Below are 6,163 nucleotides of genomic sequence, written 5' to 3'. Positions count from 1 at the left end.
ACCAACTTTCCCCTTTCAACTAGTCCATTCCCATAAGCACCCAAGCATGGATGGGTTCTCCTTCTTTGAAATAATAAAATTGTATTCTATTTTATTTTTGAGACAGAGTCTCACTCTGTTGCCCAGACTGGAGTGCAGTGGTGTGATATTGGCTCACTGCAACCTCCACCTCCCGGTTCCATCGATTCTCGTGCCTCAGCCTCCCAAGTAGCTGGGACTACGGGTGAGCGCCAACACGCCCGGCTAATTTTTGTATTTTTTAGTAGAGATGGGGTTTCACCACGTTGGCCAGGCTTGTCTTGAGCTCCTGACCTCAACTTATCCTCCCGCCTCAGCCTCCCAAAGTGCTGGGATTACAGGCGTGAGACCCTGCACCCAGCCTCTCCTTCTTAAAATAGAACCTTTCTTTTGTCTTTACTTTTCTCTCCAGGCATCTTCTCATTTCACTAGTTTCCTTTCTAACCAACTCCTAGCAAGTCTGCACTTAATGCCCTTCAGTCCTCTCCCGATGTCTCTTAAACCCATTCCAACAAGCTTCATAGAAAATAAAGGACCCAGAAGTCCCAAGAGCTGTGAAGCCCCTGCACCCACCCTTGCTGGCTCAGCACCTTACTCTAATGAGAGAAGAATAAGCTTCTGCTATTTAAGGCCTGATATTAGGGTTTTCTGTTTTATTGTGTGTTCGTGTCTCTGAGAATCCCCAGGCCATTGGGATGAGGGTGAATTCTTCCCCAGAGGGTTTGCCCTAAAAGGGCTCTACATATGGGTACGTGCTTAAAATTATTGCTTTTTTTTTCTTTTTGCTTGGGTTTTCTTGGGACATTCGGGCAGTATATCAGTTTGCTGGGACTGTCATGACAAAATACCACAGACTGGATGGCGTAAACAATAGACATATATTTTCTCATAGTTGAGGCTGGAAGTCCAAGATCAAGGAGTTGGTGGGGTTAGTTTCTCCTGTGGCCTCTCTCGGGGGCTTGCACTCTCACTGCTCACCTTCTCACTACATCCTCATATGGCCTCTGGTGTGTGAGTATCTGTCATGTCTCTTTATGTGTCCGAATCCCCCCCCCCTTTTTTTTTCCCCTGAGACGGAGTCTTGCTCTGTTGCCCAGACTGGAGTTCAATGGTGCGATCTCAGCTCACTGCAGCCTCTACCTCCCGGATTCAAGCAATTCTCCTGCCTCAGCCTCCTCAGTAGCTGGGATTACGGGTGCACGCTACTACACCTGGCTAATTTTTGTATTTTTAGTAGAGACAGGATTTCACTGTGTTGGTCAGGCTGGTCTCAAACTCCTGACCTCGTGATCTGCCCCCCTCAGCCTCCCAAAGTGCTGGGATTACAGGCGTGAGCCATCGAGGCTGGCCAAATCTGCTCTTCTTATAGGGACAGCAGTCAGATTGGATTGGGGCCCACCCTAACAGCCTCATTGTAACCTCATTATCTATTTGAAGACCCTGTCTGTAATTCCAGTCACATTTTGAGGTACTGGGTGTTAAGGCTTCGACATATGAATTTGGAGGGGGGACATAATTCAGGCCACAACAGATACTATAAATTAAAGTTCTAAATCAGGATTTTTTAAACAGGCTGTTGCCTGTAATCCCAGCAGTTTGGGAGGCTAAGGTAGGAAGATTGCTTGAGACCAGGATTTTGAAGCCAGCCTGGGCAACATAGGGAGACCCTGTCTCTACAAAAAATTAAAAAATAAATCCAGGTGTGGTGGTGCACGCCTGTGGTCTCAGCTACTTGGGAGGCTGACATGGGAGGATCACTTGAGCCCAGGAGGTCAATGCTGCAGTAAGCAGTGATTGCACTACTGCACTCCAGCCTGGACAACAGAGTGAGACCCTGTCTCAAAACAAAACTAAAACAATGCAATAAACTGTGCTTGTGTTTATGAGTTTAAGAATTCTCAGGGGAGATTCCATTTTTTACACCAAATCAAAGCCTACATTGACAAGTTTTTTTTTGTCAGGACCTTTGACAAGAGTTGGGAATTTTCAGCGCTGTGAATTTCTGAGGGTATAGCCCCTTGAGGGTTCCTGCTTTAGGCAAGAATCTCAGCAGTGACTCAGACCTGGGCTCCTGTTCCTCCTTCGCTGGGGAATCACTTGCTATTTGGGGTTTTGCCTTGACTTCCTTTGGGGCTTTTGTGGATTTCCCTTACCTTCTTGTGAGCAGATTTATAAAGTTTTTAAGGACACTCTTTGGAGGAATAATTTTAGATTTACAGAAAAGTGGCAAAGATAGTACGGAGAGTTCCTTGTATTGTATTGACATCCTACATTTCCTTGGACCATTTGTCAAAACTGAGAAACCAACATGGGTACATCACCATGAGATAATCCCCGGACTGCACTCAGATTCCACTAGTTTTTCCACAAATGTCCTTTTTCTGTTCCAAGATCCCACCATACATTTAGTCATCAGGTCTCCTTACTTTCCCTAGTCTGTGACAGTTTCTCAATCCTTATTTTCTTTTTCTTTGTTTTTTGTTTTTGTTTTTGTTTTTTTTTTTTTTTTTTTTTTTTTTGAGACAGAGTCTCACTCTGTCGCCAGGCTGGAGTGCAACAGTGCCATCTCGGCTCACTGCAACCTCCGCCTCCCAGGTTCAAGCGATTCTCCTGCCTCAGCCTCCTGAGTAGCTGGGACTACAAGCGTGTGCTACCACAACCAGCTAATTTTTTATTTTTAGTAGAGACGGGGTTTCATCATGTTGGCCAGGATGGTCTTGATCTCCTGACCTCGTGATCCACCCACCTCGGCCTCCCAAAGTGCTGGGATTACAGGTGTGAGCCACTGTGCCCAGCCCCTTCCTTATTTTCAATGACCTTGACAGTATGAGGAATACTAGTCAGGCATTTTGTAGAATGTCCCTTAATTTGGACATATGTGCACGTATATGAATTTTATTTTTATTTTTATGTATTTTTTTGAGACAAAGTCTCACTCTGTCGCCAGGCTGTAGTGCAATGGCACTATCTCAGCTCACTGCAACCTCTGCTTCCAGATTCAAGCGAGTCTCCTGCCTCAGCCTCCCGAGTAGCTGGGATTACAGGTGCCCACCGCCGTGCCCAGCTAAATTTTGTATTTTTAGTAGGAACGGGGTTTCACCATATTGGCCAGGCTGGTCTCGAATTCCTGACCTAAAGTAATCCACCCACCACAGCCTCCTAAAGTGCCATATATGAATTGTAAAGGATGCCTAGCGGTCATACTGAGCCTATCGAGGTGCATGTGGGAAGAAATGCTACCTAGTAATGCCATGTGGTGCTGGAAGAGGAAGTTTCTACTCTTGGATTCTACAAGTTACCCAATATGCCACACATAAATTCATTTCCCCTAGAGTCTCACTTGGCTAAATAAAATAATAATAAATTTTTAAAAGTAAATTCATTTTCCCTCTTAAGTTTGCCAGGGTTGATTTTTCTTGCTTAATTCAAAGAACCCTATGACTAATTCGGAACCTCTAACATATTACCCAGTTACTTTTCCCACAACCCCCGGCCCTGCCCTGTGTCCCCCCAACCCCCCTACCTCCCCTACCCCACTCTTGTCTGTTTTCTGGCAACATCAAATTTATTACATTCTTAACATTTTAAGATTCCTGCAAAACTCATCAGGACTTTTCCCATTTACATCATTCTCTGCATTTACTCAAATGCCAGCGCCAAGACCACAGGTAGTTTTATGGTTTGCTGGGCATTGCTTTCTGTTCAAATTTCTCTGTTTGTTCTGGGGCAGTGTCTGGAACCAGGGAGTTTGGAATGGGAGGGTGGAGGCAGAATGAGTCTCAGCAGAACTCCATGGCTCAAGGGTAAAGCAGTTGAAGAGGCATGAGTTGTTTCCAACCAAGGTAAGTGGACAGGGTCAAAAAGAGAAAGCTGTGGGGGGAAAAGGTCGTGAAAGGTTTCCAGCCCAGGTGAGAGAGCTCCCAGCTGCAAAGACACAAACACACCTGCTTCCCCAGGCAAGAGGGCTGCCTCAGTGCATCCTGCCCCCAGCAGGCAGAAAGGAAACCTTGGACCCAGTGAAACTTGTCTCAGTCATTGTCCTAACAAAAAGCAAAGGGAGTTGACTCTTTTTTTTTTTTGAGATTAGGTCTTGCTCTGTAGCCCAGGCTGGAGTGCAGTGGCGCTATATCATAACTTACTGCAGCCTAAAACTCCTGGGCTCAAGCAATTCTTCCATCTCTGCCTCCTCGCTAATTTTATTTTTTATTTTTTATTTTTTTGGTAGAGACAGGGTCTTGCTTTTTTTCTCAGGCTGGTGTTGAACTCCTAGCCTCAAGTGATCTGCCCGACTCAGCTTCCCAAAGTGCTGGGATTACAGGCATGAGCCACTGCTCCCAGCTGGGAACTGACGTTTTTGAGCATCCACTATGTGGCAGGTGCTGCCTTGAAGAGTTTTACCTGTCTGATCTAATCCTCAAGATGCTGAGAAATAGGTGGAGGTAATTTCCCAGCTTTACAGTAAACAAAGTGCCAGGGACTCAGTTACAGAGCTGGGAAGTCTGATTTTGAACTCAGTTCTGTCTGACACCGAAGTTTATGTCCTTTCCGGGCAAGATGGAGCAGAAGAAAGAGGGTAGCTTGAGAAACCTCCTGGAGCTGGAGGCCATAGGTCAACAGTGGGATCTTGAAAAATGAACTTGAATTCTGAGTGGAGGTTTCCGCATGTATAAAATGGGTAGAATGAAACCTCCCTCACTGGGCTGACATGAACATTAAAGAATGTGATACAAGGCCAGGCGCGGTGGCTCACGCCTGTAATCCCAGCACTTTGGGAGGCTGAGGCTGGCGGACCACGAGGTCAGGAGATTGCGACCATACTGGTTAACACGGTGAAACCCCGTCTCTACTAAAAATACAAAAACATTAGCGGGGCGTGGTGGCAGGGGCCTGTAGTCCCAGCTACTCAGGAGGCTGAAGCAGGAGAAGGGCATGAATCTGGGAGGCAGGGCTTGCAGTAAGCCGAGATCGCGCCACTGCACTCCAGCCTGAGCGACAGAGCAGGACTCCATCTCAAAAAAAAAAAAAAGAAAAAAGAAAAAAAAAAGAATATAATACAAGAGAAGCATGCAGAGCAGTGCCTAGCATAATGCTAGCTCTCCTTAACATACGTTAGCCTTGGCCAGGCACAGTGGCTCACATCTGTCATCCCAGCACTTTGGGAGGCCAAGATGGGCAGATTACTTTAGGCCAAGAGTTCGAGACCAGCCTGGCCAGCATAGTGAAATCCTGTCTCTACTAAAAATACAAAAAATTACCTGGGTGTGGTGGCACATGCCTGTAATTCCAGCTACTCAGGAGACTGAGGCAGGAGAATTGCTTGAACCCAGGAGGTGGCAGTTGCAGTGAGCTGGGATGGTGCCGCTGCACTCCAGCCTGGGCAACAAAGTGAGACTCTGTCTCAAAAAAAAAAAAAAAAATAGATACACACACACACATATATATACTGCAGCCTTTATAATTAAGAGTAATACTAGGAGCAGGAGTAGTATTCTTAGGTTTGCGCTCAAGTCTTTTAGTTAACAATGCTATCATCTCTTTGTTCCCACTCTTTTTTTTTTTTTTTTTGAGACGGAGTCTTGCTCTGTCGCCCAGGCTGGAGTGCAGTGGCGCGGTCTTGGCTCACTGCAAGCTCCACCTCCCGGGTTCACGCCATTCTCCTGCCTCAGCCTCCTGAGTAGCTGGGACTACAGGCGCCTGCCACCATGCCCGGCTAATTTTTTTGTATTTTTAGTAGAGACGGGGTTTCACCATGTTAGCCAGGATGGTCTCTATTTTCTGACCTCGTGATCCACCCACCTCAGCCTTCCAAAGTGCTGGGATTACAGGCGTGAGCCACCGCGCCTGGCCCGTTCCCACTCTTTTATTTATACAATAGCAACACGCATGGTGGGTGCCGAGGACACAGCAGGGAATAAAACAGACAAATCTTCTGCTCTCAAGGAGCTGACTTGCTAACTTTTCCCTGTTATATTTCCCTGACAATAAACACAATTATATTTCCCTGACAATAAACACAGTGTATTTGTCTGTTATTGCACTGCTATAAAGAAATACCTGAGACTGGGTAATTTATAAAGAAAGAGTTTATTTATTTATTTTTTTGAGATGGAGTCTCATTCTTATCGCCCAGGCCGGAGTGCAATGG

Source organism: Pongo abelii, chromosome 4, assembly GCF_028885655.2.
Source record: "Pongo abelii isolate AG06213 chromosome 4, NHGRI_mPonAbe1-v2.0_pri, whole genome shotgun sequence".
In the NCBI taxonomy this organism is placed as follows: Eukaryota; Metazoa; Chordata; class Mammalia; order Primates; family Hominidae; genus Pongo; species Pongo abelii.
This window is presented reverse-complemented; position numbering follows the sequence as displayed.